This window comes from Schistocerca nitens, chromosome 3 (assembly GCF_023898315.1).
Source record: "Schistocerca nitens isolate TAMUIC-IGC-003100 chromosome 3, iqSchNite1.1, whole genome shotgun sequence".
Lineage (NCBI taxonomy): Eukaryota > Metazoa > Arthropoda > Insecta > Orthoptera > Acrididae > Schistocerca > Schistocerca nitens.
Genome location: NC_064616.1, coordinates 620,378,866 through 620,396,525, shown reverse-complemented (window position 1 = coordinate 620,396,525; position 17,660 = coordinate 620,378,866). Strand labels below are relative to the sequence as shown.

The window sequence follows — 17,660 nt, the reverse complement described above, 5'->3', positions numbered from 1 at the left end:
CATATCAGTGCACGCTTCACTGCAGTGTGTGCTAAACATTTTGAAGAACTTTGGGCACTCAGTGGCAGGCACTTTCAATTCCCCATATAACAGTTGATAGCATTTTATATACTGATAAGAGAGTAGCACTTCAGTGTTAAAGGTTCAAGTAATAGTCACTCATACAAGATCTTTGTGCAGCATTGAATGACGCTATCCTTTCCTGTCCTAACCAACTTTGTTTTCAAACATCTTTTATCTTACTGCAGAGCGAGCTGAATTGTGACTTACTCATCTCGTGATGTACATTGCAATCCATTTGGTTTGCATATTGGAGAAATTTCAAAAATTTAAGGGAGACTTACAATAATTTTTACACAAATAAATAATGAGATAATATTAAAATAATATTTCTATGAAGCAATATATATTCTTATTGGGGTGTGTAAAAAAAGTTATACAGCTCAAATTACCAGTCCGTCCTGCTGCGTAAATTAGTCCAAGGGGGCAATAGCATTTTAATTTATGAAACTTCCTGGCAGATTAAAACTGTGTGCCCGACCGAGACTCGAACTCGGGACCTTTGCCTTTCGCGGGCAAGTGCTCTACCAACTGAGCTACCGAAGCACGACTCACGCCCGGTACTCACAGCTTTTGGCAGAAGTAAAGCTGTGAGTACCGGGCGTGAGTCGTGCTTCGGTAGCTCAGTTGGTAGAGCACTTGCCCGCGAAAGGCAAAGGTCCCGAGTTTGAGTCTCAGTCGGGCACACAGTTTTAATCTGCCAGGAAGTTTCATATCAGCGCACACTCCGCTGCAGAGTGAAAATCTCATTCTGGATTTTAATTTATCATGAAAAATCCTATATATTGAGATGCCTGGGTATATATTTTGAGGCTGTATATATATATGTGGTGTGTGTGTGTGTGTGTGTGTGTGTGTGTGTGTGTGTGTGTGTGTGTGTGAAATGGTTTCCCTCGGTATGCAAAACGATAATTCATAATATGTAAGTATGGAAGACACAACACTTCTTGAAACTTGCAAGCAAAGACATTTTACCTTTCGAAGTTGGATGTGAAACTTGTTTTCTTGTGACGACAGAGTTACTCATTGACAAGTGAACCAAATACAGTGCAGTGAGTGATGAAGAATTGCTACCTCATCCTACCACCACCTGGAGAAATTTAAAGGAAACTGCCCACTGTCTGTGTTGAGCTGTTTCTAGAGAGGAGATGAATGTTTTTGGAGATGTAGGAGAGGCTCTAACGGTTGATTTAGGGAGTAATTCATATTGTAAAATAATTGTAGTGACTGTACTTCACATTAACAATGAAAAAGGAAAACTTGAGGATCAAGTACTGTGCACAAGAAATTTTGAGTGATATTGAAAAAACTGGGAAAAGTATTAAACATGAACTGATGATTATATTATGCTGGTCAGATTTATTCAGTACTGTGCATCAGTAACAGAGGTCCAAACATTGTAGTCACACTTCGTTAATATAAGTGTGTCTCATGCTTAGTGCCTATTTTCAATACCGTGCTGGAGCACACAACGAGAGGATATACCAGTGATCAGTGTGATGTACAGCAATTAATAAATTATATTTGAGTCAATTAACTCACAGTGGTTCAAAGTTCTAGTAATTTTTCCCCCAAAAAAAGTTTACTTAACTCTGTTGACAAAAAAATATTGGAAGATGTATTAAACTTTCTGACACCATTTAAAAATGCTTTCTGTGATCTTTAAGCCTCCAAAAACACCAACGCTTTATATCTCCATGTATTGTGAAATCTGGAACTGCTCTTTTGTAGGAAGAGGTAAAATGTCATTTCTAAGAGAACAAAACCACTTTTAATCAATAAATGGGAAGTAACAACAATGCATTAACTTACCACGTTTAGCTTAAAAATTCTTGGCAGTACCAAGCAAGATGAAGTTATAAAAGGAAGCTAGGAATTAGGTTGCAAGAAAGTTTCTACAATTTCTATCACATCTGAGGCTCCTGAAAAGAAATAGAAACCTAATGGATTTTTGAACAAATTTGGAGATTCTTTGAAAGATGAATCCACAAGAAAAATCATTGTTGCCACATATGACATTTCTAAATATATCAATAACAGACTCCAGTTTGTGGAAGGCAGCGAGCTGATAGCCTTGTGGTGTGGATAAGAGTACGTATTCACAGCTTTCCAAACTGGCATGTTTTATACACTGTATTTCCAGCACTCCAGATGATATCTTCCTTATAGTAATCTTTCAGACTAAACTGGTACCTCTATAGCTTCTCTTATTTCACTATCTTTCTTAAAATTGTAAGAATCATTTCAATATTTTTCAGTGTTTGAATCAGAATTAAATGGAAAAAGGACATATTTAATCCAAAATCTATGAATTTTTATATGAAAGAGCCCCCACAAGATATTTTTAGTATCTTTACTTTCCTCAATAAGAAAATTTAACTTCAAAATCAGATTTCTGGAATATTGTGAAACTAAATGATGATTATCTCCTAAGTACCTACCTAAACTTTTAACATGCATGTCAGTAATATTGTTCTTACGCTGTTTCATCTCTCGATCATTGTTTCTCCCCCTCGATGCCCACATGTACAGGTGTATTTTGGAGCATAGTCGCTTACTGTGAACAATCAAAGGACGCCGCCCCCCCCCCCCCCCCTGGTTCGGGGGTTAGAATTGGCCCGCGGCATTCCTGCCTGTCATAAGAGGCGACTAAAAGGAGTCTCCAACGTTTCGGATATTCTGTGATGGCCCCCCTCTCATGTTTGACTTCCACCTTTTCTAAATTTCTGTTGATAGTGCGTGCCATTTGGGGAAGGATGTCTTATGTGGTGTTTTTTGTTTGTCAATTGTGCACAGAGATCTTGCATACTGCTTATTGTCGTGTGGCAGGCTTGGCCCCCTCAGTCTTCTAGCTTACCTACTTCTCGTCTCCTTCCCGCCTCCGACAGTTCTGGATCATTTTGGCACCCGAAATCCAGTGCGGTAGCCAGTCCGTCGTGGTGGGGTTATCAAGTACCCTCTTTGTGGTAGCCCCCTGACAACACAGGAATCGCACTGCTGGTGCCTGAGCTGTGACCTCCCCGCATATGCCAAGGAGTAGGTGCCCATCCTTTCTGGGGCACCAGGACTCCCAGCAATGGCCATGGCGCCTGTAGAGAGAGCCCCTGGTCGGAGTGGGTGGCAACAGGGCGGATGACCCGCAATGAAACAGGTTAAATCAACTCACGCTGGTGGGCACTCGGGCCCAGCAATCTCTAAGCGCATCCAAAATTATTTTGATGCTGCAACCTATGATTCCTGATCATTCCCCTCCCTGGCCACGCCTTGGGAGGATCGTAGGCCAACTCGCTCTCGTGAGCCGTATTCGCCTCTGTACCTAGTTTGCTGCAGGACTGATGCAGAGACCTTTCAGGCAATGAAGCCCCAGTTTTTCATAGACCACCTTGAAGACAGGTTTGGGGAAGTGGCGGTGGTGTTGTCTAAAATGCGTGAAACCATACGTACCTCCTCCTATGCGGTGCTTCAAGTGTTGGAAGTTCAGTCACATGCCATCTCGTTGTACTTTCAGCACCACATGCAGGGATTGTGGTTGTCCTCTGCACTCGGGCGCTCTGTGTGTGCCTCCTCCCACTTGTCAACTGTGGGAAGCACCACTCCCCCTGCTCACCTGACTGCCCTGTTCTGCACAAGGAGTGACGGATCATGGAAATAAAAACTCTGGACAGGCTCACCTATCAGGATGCGAAGAGGAAATATGAACGCCTACATCCTGTGCAGATGACTAGATCGTATGTTGTGACTGCTATTCCGTTGCCCCCGATGGCGACGGCTGTCCCTGTGGTTGTTAAGCCTCCAGTGGGTCCTCGGGGTCGCCCTGGCTCTTCCTCCCTGTCTTTGATGGGGGACACTGTTTCTTCTGGTGCTCCCAAGGTACCTCCTTTGGGAGACCAACCACCCAAACGACGGGGATATCAGACCCCCCCCATGCCGGAGGTACGCCAGCCTCCTCTGGCTTCTCTCGCGTGGAAAGGGTCCCTTGGAAGTCTGCCTTCTAAGGCTTCCTCCAGTGCGACAGCTGACATCAGTCAGTGGCTCAAGGAGCCACAAGCAGTGGATCGAAGAGCTTCCCACTCTTAGTCTGTCCCTGTCACTCCTTCTGAGTCTCCCTCCCAGGTTGCTCCTAAGGAGCCGAGGGAGGAGGCGAAGAAGAATAGGCTGGGTAAGACGGGCGAGGTTCAGGTTGCCTCTGTGCCTGCTGTTCCTACCAGCTCTGAGTGAGGACGATTTGCAGATTTTGGCATCCCCTGATGACCTCAGTCTCGCCCCTACCTCAGATGCACTGATTCTCAGTTGAGCCTCTCCTTGGGTGGCGGTTGATGACCTAGCGGCTTAATCTGCCTCCTCGGTCCCTTCACGCCTTTTTCGGCTGTGGACAATGTCGTCCTCCAGTGGACAATGTCGTCCTCCAGTGGAATTGCTGTGGTTTTTTCCACCACCTAGCTGCTGAGCTCTGACAACATCTCAGCCTCCACCCTTTCTTCTGTGTTGCTCTCCAGGAAACTTGGTTTCCGGCATTGCAAACCCCTGCCCTCCGTGGCTATCATGGTTATTATAAGAATTTGGCAGCTAATGAGAGGGTTCCAGAATGAGAGGGTATCTGGTGGAGTCTGCATTTCTGTTCTTCACTCTCTTTACAGTGAGCGTGTCCCTATTCAAACACCTTTAGAGGCTGTTGCTGTTAGGGTGTGGACGCTGCAGGCTGTTACTTTCTGCAGAGTTTATCTTCCACCAGATGGTGATATCCTGCAGCATGTATTGGCTGCACTGGTGGCCCAACTGCCACCACCTTTTCTGTTACTGGGCGAATTTAATGCCCATAACCCTTTGTGAAGTGGATTGGTGGCAATGGGCTGAGGCACTGTTGTTTAGCAGGTGTTTGTACAGTTCAACCTTTCTCTCTTAAATGATGGTGCCTCCACACATTTCATTGTGGCACATGGCACGTACTCAGCCATCAACCTTTCAATCTGCAGCCCTGGCCTTCTACCATCCGTCCATTGGAGTGTGCACGACGACTTGTGCGGTAGTGGCCACTTTCCGATGTTTCTGTCACTGCCGCAGCAGCACCCTCCTGGGCGCCTCCCAATGTGGGTTTTGAATATGGCTGACTGGGACTCGTTTGCCTCTATGGCCACTATTGCGCCTCTTTCTCATGTCACCATTGATGTTGTGGTTCACACGATAACCACCAGCATCGTCTCTGCAGCAGAATCTGCAATCCCCTGCTCTTCCCGGTTTCCTCAGCGGAGGACTGTGCCTTGGTGGTCAACGGAGATCACTGAGGTGCTTCGAAATAGCAGGCAGGCCCTCCAATGTCATATTCCCTTTAAGTGGCTCCGTGACCGAGCCTGTCGCCTTATTCGTCAACGGAAACAGGAGTGCTGGGAAAGGTATGTCTCCACCATTGGCATCCGTACCTCTCCATCACAGGTTTGGACCAAGATTAGGTGACCCTATGGATATCAGACCCCCGTCAGTGTACCTGGGCTTTCCCTGAATGGAGTAGTCTATAGTGAATCAGACATGATTGCAGAACTCTTAGCAGACCTTACGCTCTGAGTTCCGCTTCTATGAATTACCCACTGGCCTTCTGCTCCCTGAAAGAGCGGTTGGAACGTCGGAGCCTTTCATTCCATACACGCCACCCCAAATTGTACAATGCTCCCTTCATTGTGCGGGAATTCCAAAGTGCCCTAGCCGCTTGCCCCGATAAGGCTCCCAGGCCAGATCATCGCATCTACTATCAGATGCTCAAACACCTCTCTGTGGATTGCCAGCGACACCTCTTAGACCTTTTCAACCGGATCAGGGTTGAGGGTGAGTTCCCGTCTCAGTGGCAGAAAAGCATTATCATACCAGTGCTGAAGCCTGGCAAGAACCCACTGGAGGTGGACAGCTACCACCCCATTAGCCTCACCAACATTCTGTGCAAGCTGCACGAATGCATGGTGGAGCCGGAGTTTGAGTTGGCTACTGGAGTCTCGGGGCCTTCTGTCTCAGGGTGGGTTCCGTAAGGGCCACTCTGCCACCGATAATCTGGTCTGCCTGGAGTCTTCTATCTGTACGGCATTTGCCGGCTGTCAGCACCTGGTTGCCTTCTTTTTTGACATGCGGATGGCATACGATACAATATGGCGACATCACATCCTCATCACGCTTCATGGGTGGGGTCTTAGGGGACTGCTCCTGATTTTTATTCAAAATTTTCTTTCGCTTCATTCCTTCCGCGTACAAGTTGGTCTCTCACGTGATTCCTCCTGAGTCCAGGAGAATGGGGTCCCACAAGGTCTTGAGTGTCTGCATCTTTTTAGTTGCTATCAATGGGCTAGCTGCAGCTGTGGGAACGTCTGTATCTGCTTTTTTGTATGCTGATGACTTTTGTCTGTACTATATCTCCAATGGCATTGCGGTTGCTGAACGGCAACTATAGGGCGCTATCAGCGGGGCAGTCTTGGGCCGTCATGCACGGCTTCCAGTTCTTGGCCCCCAAGACTGGCGTCACACATTTCTGCTGGTGTCACACTGTACATCCTGATCCACGTCTTTATCTTGATGGCGAACCTCTTGCCGTGATGGAGACGCATCTGTTTTTGGGCTTGCTTTTTTATACCTGATTGACTTGACTCCCTCATATTCAGCAGCTTAAACTTGCTGGTGCCATCTTAACGCTCTATGTTGCTTGAGTCACACCAGCTGGGGTGCCGATCGGTCTACCCCTCTCTGACTTCAGTGCAAGTTGATTCAGTCCCATTTCGGTTATGGGAGCTTGGCTTATGGTTCGACATCACCTTCGGCGTTGCGGTTGCTTGACCCCATCCTTCACTGCGGGATCCGACTCGCCACTGGAGCTTTCTGTACATGCCCTGTCACCAGTCTTCTTGTGGATCCGGTGCCAACGACCGCTGGCCGCTTACGCTGCGCATGTTTGTAGCTTGCCCAGATGTCCCAATTACCGTCTCCTGTTCCGCAACTCAGTCCTCCATTGTCCGGAATGGCGGCCCCGGTCAGGGTGTCAGATTGCGATTCGCGTACCGGTCTCTACTCTCAGGGGTTAAGTTTTTCCCTCTCCCGCCTCCTTTCTGGACCCATGTCCGTTACCCCTATGGTGTGTGCCCCGTCCATGCTTTCAGCTGGATTTGGCGCAAAGTTTGAAAGACTCAGTCCCTCCTGAGGCCCCCCACTGCCACTTTTTTCCATCCTTGCCACATTTGCTGGCTCTGCCATAGTCTATACCGATGGTTTGATGGTTGCTGATAGAGTTGGTTATCCATTTACTCTTGGGTATCGCTCTGAATGACACTCTGTGGATGTCCGCTCCTGCCCAGCTGAGTCCATCATCTATAGTGACTTCCTGAGCAGTTTAAGTGTGTCGACCAGTGTTTTTCTCACTCTTGTCTGGTGATGACTATCCAGGAGTCCCTCCATACTCTTGTCCGTTGCGGCCGCTCCGTGGATTTTTCGTGGACCCCTGGTCATGGCGGCATCCTGGGTAATGAACAGGTTGACAGACTGGCCAAACAGGCTGTCGGTGCACCAGCCCTGGAGATTGGCCTTTCGGAGAGTGATCTCCAGTCATCAGTTTTGCGGCAGAATATCCTTGGTACGTGGGGTGCTGAATGGCGCACCCTGCCTTCACCCAACAAGCTTCAGGTCGTCAAGGAGACTACCGGTGTGTGGTGCTCCTCCTTGAGGGCCTCTCTCAAGGACTCCGTTGTACTCTGCCGTCTATGCATTAGCCACACCTGGCTGACACACGGTTATTTATTGCACCACGAGGACCCACCTCTGTGTCGCTGTGGTTCAGCATTGACAGTGGTCCAAATTTTGTTGGACTGTCTGCTTTTAACTGCGCTCAGGCAGATGTTCACGCTGCCTGGTACGCTCCCTGCACTTTTAAAGGATGACGCTGCCATGGCAGGCTTAGTTTTGAGTTTTATTCACGCAGGGGGGCTTTTATCACTTGATCTGAGGGTTTGTGTCTTTTTTGTGTTGAGTCTAGCCTTTGGTCTACGGTTTTAGATTGGGGTTTCTAGTGTCTCTCTTGGTGGTTGGCTTTTCCTTTTGTTTCCATGGTCGGCCAACCACTGTACAACTCTGTGTGCTTTTCATTCCCTTTTTTTCTGGTCTTTGTCTGTCTTTCTTGTTCTGTGTTAGCCCTTGTTATCTCTGTTGCTTGTTTTTATTACTTGTGGGTTTTCATGGTCATGGAAAAAGGGACCGATGGCCTTTGTAGTCTGGTCCCTTCAACCCACACAAACCAGTCAACCAATCAAAGGGGCCAGCACAGTGGAGGCTTGTGATACATCAGCTGCGTCTTACACGATTGCCAATTTCATACTCATAACCCCCTCCACCACCTAGGCTCAGAGCTACTTCAGTGAGCACGCCTGTTTCATGGGGAATTGTTGGAACAGCTTGTCCTAGAGTGTATAACAGTTTGCATAATTTAATAAGCCAAATGCTGTAAGTTGCTACAGTAACAACATCTTAATAATGACTATGATTATGGTTTTAAGCAAAGTTACTATCACAACTCAGAACAAATAGCACTGTATAGGTTTGACTGCACAGTGCTCTGGGAAAGAATATATGCATTTTTAACATCTGCGAGGGTTAAGGACGGCTACATGTTATTCTTCCTGATTTTCCGCACTTTTATATTTGCATTCTGTTTCCATCCTATAAGCGGCTGCCTTAATACATTTGAGGAATTCCTGTTTCTTTTGGAGTAACACAGTTCTATCACACAATTTTGAAACGCAACCACAATGTAAATGGGCTCTTTGAGGAAAAGGTGGTCTTCGGAATCTTCATTTTGTAATCTTACTCCCATTTGTTAATTACATATGCCATAAATAATGTTGGGTATAAAATTGTTGAATCTATGAAGTATGTTAAGTATATTTAAAAGTCAGTGATGCAGTGCTCGTTACAATGAGAATAGTAATGTGTAATGTGGACATTTCTCATCAATGGCTTTCTACATAAATAAGGAACAAATATACTTTATGCAACTTGTATATTGGAAAAAACCAGAAATGTGATATGACTGTCATTGAAATATATCCAGCCTTAATTAGCATCGAAGCTGAATGTGAACTTTGGCAGATGAAAATTCAAGGTAGGTGCAAGCCTTTTTGTCTGAGCGTTGGCAGGTTAAGATGGTATACAGAACTTTAACGGAGATCAGATAGCATTTTTTTAAATCCACATAAACCTCTATCTGTAGTCCTCAAACATGCATCATTAGTGTGCAACATATTGTATGGACCCCTCTGCATCTATATTGTGCCAGTAGGACACACACTGCTGGGGTTGCAGTGTGGTGAGTGGACTGGCAATAGGGGTTGTGTTAGTGGTATACATGGAGGGAGGAGTAGAAGGGATTGGGGACGAGTAGCTAGTGGCTCGGAGAGGCAGCAGGTGTGCAAGATAGGAATGTGGGAGGGAGGGGTGGAGGGGGCTACATATGGGTATAGGAGCCAGTGAAGTGTGGTGCACAATGAAGATGACAGAAGGGTGGGTTGGGACAGGGTGACAGAATAAAGGAAGGAGAAACTATTAGGTAGATGATGTGGTTACAGTGGGTTAGCACAGGTAGAGGCCAGGAGGAGTTGCCACCTTTACTCCTAAATATGTGCTCACCATGTGGGGTGTCCCCAGGAGGAATGGTCAATATTCAGGGATACGACAGGAAAGATCAGGTTGTATACGACCTGGGACAACCGGGAGATCCAGGAAAAAGCCGGGAATTTTTTCACCCGGGAGAAAACCAGGAAAAACCCGGGAATGTTTTAGAATTCCGGGAATTTTCCTTTTTTAGTTTTCAGTTAAATTTTTGTAACATTCACAGGTAAGAACCAGTACTCCGACTAACTTTTCAACAATGAAACATAAACAAGAGGGAAAAAAAACCGAAAATAACTTAAATTGCAAAGGAAATGTACCTTAACAACACCACCACCACACAGTGCTCATGTAAGCGTGTGCCAACAGCAAAATGTGTCTAAGGCTTTAGGAAGACTATGCAATGCTTCATAACAAGTTGCCTCCGATGAGCGTGAAATCACAACTGTTTACATGAAATTCGTTTTAGCAGTTACTAGCAGACTCATAGTCATGTTTGAGCAGTAGATTGTCCCGCTTCTGGCTACAGGAATGTGGTTGTTGACTGTGCAAGCAGTCGCAGCAAGCAGCTAGATGCTACCAGGAAAAGGGGGCACCAAATTCATATTCTTGAGGAAAAAAAGTTTGTTTCACAAAGCCCTTAGTATCCAGCGCACGTTGGTCTATCGATTATTCATACGATTCTAAAACGCATCCCTGTTGGTTTTTGAACATATCCTCATAAACTTTCCCCAGACAAAAGGGGATTGGGCTATATGATCTAAGCGGAGTAAAGCCAAAAGGATGAATGCCAATTGCCATCTGATCATGCGGTTGATTGGGTTTGTAAATGATCAGTGTTGTTATAATTACTAGCGAAATCCGTAGATTCAGACTACCAGAATGGAAGTAAACGACTAATAGGAATAACAGGTGAGAAAGATTACATATTGTCTTCTCAGTGTATCCAAGAAAATGAAATTTCGACAGAAAATTTTTGGCCAGATCGCTACACTAGGAAGGACCAGTTGTACCGTCCCCGGCTAGCAGCCGTGTAAGTTCTATTCTGGAAGTAACGCGGAAAACGTGTTGTATGATTACGTAACAACGCCTAACCAGTCACGCCCGGGTTCCCGGGTTCGATTCTCGGCGGGGTCAGGGATTTTCTCTGCCTCGTGATGGCTGGGTGTTGTGTGCTGTTCTTAGGTTAGTTAGGTTTAAGTAGTTCTAAGTTCTAGGGGACTTATGACCACAGCAGTTGAGTCCCATAGTGCTCAGAGCCATTTGAGCCTAACCAGTGAATAATCACGGGATAACTTAACCTGTGATTCTAGCAGGGTTAGTGAAGTTAATCGGCGAACAAATTTTGACCATGACAGGAATAGCTACACAATTTGTGATGACAAGATTGATTGTTAGAATGGAGAAGGAGAAGAAATTGGGACATTATAGAAATTATGAAGAATAAGACGATTCCAAATTTATATAACAATTTCATAATACTACTTTTCGATCTCATTCTTGAGAAACTGGTGCGTGTGAATGAAATGTGAAACTATTTCCTAACATTACGCTTTTTGCTTGTAGTAGGCCTAATAGACATTTGGTATTGATACTTAATGAATTATATTCTATCTTATTATAAAAATGGCCTTTTGTGCCAAAAAAGTCTCGTTTATTTAGTGTGCGTTACAAAATTGCTGCAATATTAGAAAGGCCTGTTTTGTTTTAACTAGCAGACAGTGACAAAATAGACATAATCAGATCGAGAAACCACACCAGTCTTGGGGCATATTTGTGTTAACAGATTTTTCAGTATTAGATAAAGACATTTCGATTTTTCATGTAGCAAAAAAACGTTTGACGAACTTTGATGAGGGCCGGCCGCGGTGGTCTCGCGGTTCTAGGCACGCAGTCCGGAACCGTGCGACCGCTACGGTCGCAGGTTTGAATCCTGCCTCGGGCATGGATGTGTGTGATGTCCTTAGGTTAGTTAGGTTTAAGTAGTTCTACGTTCTAGGGGACTGATAACCACAGCAGTTGAGTCCCATAGTGCTCAGAGCCATTTGAACCATTTTTGAACTTTGATGAGGTAATAGATTCTTTCTCAGAAAGGAAACTACGCCATGTAAAGCTGTAGCAAGATTAGAGAGAGAAAAAGAAAAGGCTAGGCGCTAAGGATTGAAGAAATTTGTACCTTCTTGCTTGTCTCTTGTCTTTATTGGTTTTAAGTATTCTAGTTTTAATTTTATGTCACACAAAACAGCAAGTTATTAGCTAATAGGCAATAAATAGTGCATATTTTCTGAAGAGTTCTTGTTCTCCCGACTACAAATAATCCCATCCGCTATTAATCGCGAGGTGTTTCTTTTAAAAAAAAAAAAAAAAAAAAGAAAGAAAGAGGGCCAGGCTGTCAAACCGGCCGAATGGGAGCAGGAGAGGCACGACAGGACATTTCAATTTCCACTGTCCTGAATATAGTTTGATGGCATCCATTACTAAATATACACGTTTCAATTCCACGGACGAAATACAGTGACATGCGCCGTGCGATAGAATAATGCTGTCTAAAGAGGCGTGGTACTGCACTTTGGCACACTTAAGACCAAACAACATGTCTTACATTTCCTCGAACACATGTGTTTTACGTTTCAGACTTTTCAGGAAGATGTGCGCTACGAGATGAACATATTTTTGAAAATTCGATTTTTTTAGTAGTATCTACCCGGTTAGCAATTATCTTAGATCCGGGGGACGATGCGCAGTGCAGTCTGAGTTTAGTGGGTAGTCTCCACGTGACCCATGTTTACATTTAGTGATTTTGCTTTCTTCTTCGTTTACTCTCACGTCAAATGAAAACAAAACTGATATCTGTGGACAGGCGCTATCAAATGAATTAACACACATTCACTAATTACGGAAGGCTAATATATGTTATTAGTTTCAGATTTTATTTTATTTCCAGCTTTCTGACAGTCAAGCATTAATCGCCTTGCAGAACAATGAAGTTATTTTTGTCTGTTTGCTAAAGAAATTTGACTTCTATTAACCTTTTCGGTAGAGGCAGTCAATGTATTTGAAACGAAATGTTTAATTCGACAGTACTGGCTAGTTTCAACTGTTCGCAGCATTTCAAGTGCACATTTTCACCTTCTAGCACGTATGGCATTATGCCATAATAAAGAACCAAACATGATTATAATACCGTACTGGTGCTCCAAGAAAATTTACATCCCGAAAATCACACTGAAAAGCTTAATGTAAGGTCGAGGTCTACTTCACTGGGAATCTGGATTTACGAATGTGCACTTTACGTATGCATTTTAAATGTGCACATTTGGGTTTGGTTCACGAAATTCTGATGCTCTTGGAGTATCCTCTTACGTCTTGTTTCTTTTATGACATGATGTATGATCTTTCAATGTTTTCCACGTACGTACATACGGGCTTCCTATGCCATGGTAACAGCGCGAGCGCCGTGTCGCCTGTTATCTGCGCTCTCTGGCAACTGCTTGAAACAAAAAACGGGAAAATATTGCGAATAGTGGTTTGAAAAGCGTTACTTTCAAAGTAAATATCCTTTTACGTAAGTTGAACCATGTGCGAGAATGTACCATGAATTTATTAAATCACAGAGCGTTTGACTCTCATTTAAAAATCAACTCTTTGATGACGAGCCATTTAGAAGAATTTTGAACCCTGAAGATCAGACATTTATGTCATTATTAAAAAATTTACTGGCACATTCGTGTGATTTATCTTACAGTATAACGCGCAAAAAAGATAAACATATGTTCAAGCTTAGCTTCTGTTGTAGCCTATTAACCTCAGAGACCAATATTATACGTGAACGCTTTGCTTTTCTTGTAGCAACACTATGTATATTAATTTAAACTATTAACTTTCCCTGTTTGTGTGTTTGTGCTCCTTAACAGTGACGTTGCTGTTGGCTGGCTACATCACGTGTCCCATGCTCTGAATATCCGCTGTCATCGGCTGGTGAGATCACGTGACATGAGCAATAACTGGCTTACAAAAGCGCATCGCAATCTCGATTTCAATGATTCGGAAAGTAACATGCGTCTGGTGGAATTTCAATGTATACTTTCGTAATACGAAAATACGCAGCGTACATGTTGCTGCACAAGATATTTTCCGGCCGGGAAATTCAACGCCCGTTTATAAACCCATAACCATTCAAAGGATCCACAAGTTTTGCAAGGAAAATATACTGTCACTTAACACGGAAAAAGTGTGTTTTCACCGGGGAGAAAGTGTATTTTTAACCGGAAAATCTGGGAATTTTTTTCCTTGTCCACGTGTACACCCAGAAGATCATTTACAACAAAAGGGTCTAGTAAACATGGGCAGTAAAATCCTTATCTTAGAAGCTCTGACAAATTCATCATCTTAGATACTGTGAAATAAGCCTCTTCTACTGCAGACTTATTTCCATATTTTGAGAGATAGTAGTGGGGACCAAAACCTGAGTACAGATGACAGCTCTGCTAATGCACTCCCTTTTTATACCTCGTGTATGCGATACTACTGCCATCTGTATATGTGTATATCACTATAAAATGACTTGACGCCTCAGTGTGTAAGCCTCTGTATGAACCTGTATATCTGATTTTTCCTATTTGGTCATTTTGTAAGATAAGGTGGGCAGAAGTATTATGTCGCTTGATCCTCCTCCGAATACAGTTGGATCCCTTTACACACTAGTTTGCACCCTTTCTCCCCAAACGAACCAACCATTAGACATGGATTGGTTATCTCTGTTTTTGCATATAAGCAATTTTGCTTGCAGATACGTGTTAGCGCGTTGTCTGTTGTGTTTGTTGAGAAGTCAGTCATAAGTTCAGATTAGTAGAACAGTGGAGTTGCACTTGACAGGGTCTCTGTACTTCAGATGTTGGGTAAAAGGGAAAAAAAACATGCTTGTTGATGGAAAGAAGTGTGTACGAAGGACTTACTCATTAGGAATGAAGTTAAAAGTTTTAGATCACCATGAGAAAGGGGAGCATATTTTCCATTCAGCTCCCTTGGGACTTCGGCATCCAGTGTGAGAACTATTTGTGACATGTGGAATCAATTAGAAAAACTGCTCAACATTCAACTGTCTTCAGTGTGCGTAGAGTGACCAGATCTCACTTGGAGGTGATAGAAAGATGGGGAAAAAGTGCTAAGCTGTTGGATTGAACATTGCAACCAACAGCACATGCCTCTCTCTGGAGCTGCTGTTAAGCCGCAAGTCAAGAGCTTGTATGCAGATTTAATGAAAGAGGAAGACGAGCAAGATCTTTGTTGACCAGCCCAAGTTGGTCTGATTACTTCAACAGGTTGTATACGTGACAAGAAGAAATTCCCAGTTAAAAATACTTTTCCCAGGGTGAAAATACAATATTTCCATGTTGGGTGATAGTATAAGTACCCTCGGAGCTGTAAAACTTTAAATCCTGGAAATGGTAAAGTTTACACACTCACAATGCACTTTTGTCAGCCAGTCGTAGTTCATTTCACATGATCTCGCCAGACGACGACTGCAGATATTCAGAGCATAAGACAAATGATGTAGCTAGCCAATCACTGTTATGTAGCACGAACACGCATAGGAAAAGTTCATGGTTTAAGTTTACATACAGTATAGCTACAATAAAAGCTAAGCTTTCACATAAAGTATTGGCCCTTTTTTGTGTGTTGCCCGTAAAGATGTATAAACACAAATGTGCCTATAGAATTTTTAATAATGACATAAATGGCTGGTCTTCTGGGCCCGAAATTTTTCGAAGTGGCTGGTTCTCAAAATGCTAAGTTTTAAATGAGTCAAATGCTCTGTAATTTGATAATTCATCGCACATACTCACACTCAATATAATTCATGTTGCTTAAAAGGAAATATACTTCAGAAAGTAATGCTTCTCGAACCAATATGTGCAATATTTTTCCGCAACCTGTTATGCTGCAGCTACAATGGCACCGATATTGGCGGATTCTGCCGACGATCGACATTGGCCGAAGATGACTGATCTTTTCAAATCAGTACGCCACTATGAACACGGTCACACTGTAGACGATCTTATCACCCGAACTTGTATACTTCGGACGACAATCTGTGAAATTCAAATCTGTTTTCTTCGGTCAAATCGACCGACATTCTCACATATTGGTTGAGAGAAGCTGATAAGTTTAATCCAAGAAATAGTGAGTTTGTGGCGTCCTGAGTATAAAAATATCTTAATCGGGGACTATAGTTCGGAATCTGTGGACTGAAATCGTATGTTTATTGGAAACAACAGGTAGGCAAAATCCTTATCGGATCTTTTAGGTGTAAATTATAACCTCAATAAATTAATTCGTTAGAGTGAGAAAAATGAAGTCCCTTATGCTTCAAGTTACTGTAGTGAGTCTTTTGGGTTGTTGTAGGTGGACAAAAGTGTCTACAAATTATCATCAGTGCTTACAGGCGCTTTTATACCAATAGGGTAGTGATTCTGTTATATGAAGTGATCTGCAAATGTTGTGTGTTTGGAATTCCGTGTGTGCTGGTGCATCAAGTGACCATGTGCAGCACTGTGGCATGTTCGGAGGGGACATACGGAGTTACTGTACTCAAGGCAATTGTTTTATCATATCATATCATATCCTACCCAGAGAGAGAATGAAAATAATATCCTATCCAGAGAGAGAATGAAAATAAGAAAGCAGTCCTTTGAATAACATTCACTTCAAAAGTAGACCCTACAACTCAGAGTACCCTAATATTTTGTTATGTGGTGACTTGAACATAGATTTTTTTTTTTTTAATTCGCACTCTGCAATACTTTTACGTGACATTTCTAATCACATTTACATCGACACAGAACTGCAAAAACAAGTAAGAAGGAATACAGATTTCGTGCAGAAATAAAATTTTTCATATGCACCAGAACTAAGGAAAATACGTTTTTGATTACTTTTTCAAGCTGTATAAAAAACTAACAAGGTTAACTGTGAAGCCAAGAAACTGTATGAGTGGCAGCTTTTATTCTACCTGAGGAGTAAATATAAACCCTTGTGGGGAGTTACAATGACAAAACACAGTGTGCTACCAGTCTATACTTTACCGAAGAAAGGCGTTCTGTGAATTTACGGTGTAGACAATCAAAATTAAGAAATAACGTAAAGCCTAGAGGAGGTACAAGACAAGCATTGAAACATGTGTTGTGATCGATAATCATTGTGTTTCACAGAAGGCAGATTTTTAAAATTCTGGTAAAGTTGTCAATATATTCAAAACAAAACATTTTAATCAGTATTGCTGACGAAATGTACCTGCGTAGTCATCTTAAAGTGGACATTTACATAGTTCGTCGATCTCACATTATGACATACAACAAACAGGACATCGGGATTTCTTAAACCATACTGAATGCCCCATTCTGCGTAAAGCGCACGTTCGTCTGCCCAGATTCACACCAAAACAGGTTCATACTAGGTATTAAGCCTTTCAATGTTGTTTGCGGGACGCCAGTTTTCGTGGAGTGCCAATGCTGTATTATTTCATATTTGGTTCACTATAATGGCGTAATGCCACACGCGCCAGAAAATGAAAACGCGCCCATGAAATTCAGCATACAGTTGAACGTAGCCAATACTGTAGGATGAAACACTTCGTTTCAAATAAACTGACAGTCTCTACGGGAAAGATCAATAAAAGCCAAATTCCTTTAGCGAACCGACGAAAATGACGTCTTTCTTCTGAAGACGATTAATGCTTGATTGCCAATAACGTGGAAATACAATCAGAAAACTGAAACTAATAACATATTTTAGTTTCTGTAATGATGTGAATGTACTTTAATTCACTTAATAGCACACACACAGAAATCCGTTTTGTTTGCATTTGCCGTGACAGCTGTAAACGAGGAGAAAACAGCACAAAATCACGAAACGTAAACACAGGTTTTGTGGAGACTATTCCCAACCCAACAACAACTACGACTGCGAATCCG

The 17,660-nt window shown here is 43.2% G+C and overlaps 1 protein-coding gene across 1 annotated transcript in view; it reads left to right on the top strand.

Moving 5' to 3' along the window:
* LOC126248558 (set1/Ash2 histone methyltransferase complex subunit ASH2) overlaps positions 1-17,660 on the top strand; it is a 186,766-nt gene that overhangs the window by 133,750 nt on the left and 35,356 nt on the right. The gene's annotated exons all lie outside the window — the stretch shown is intronic.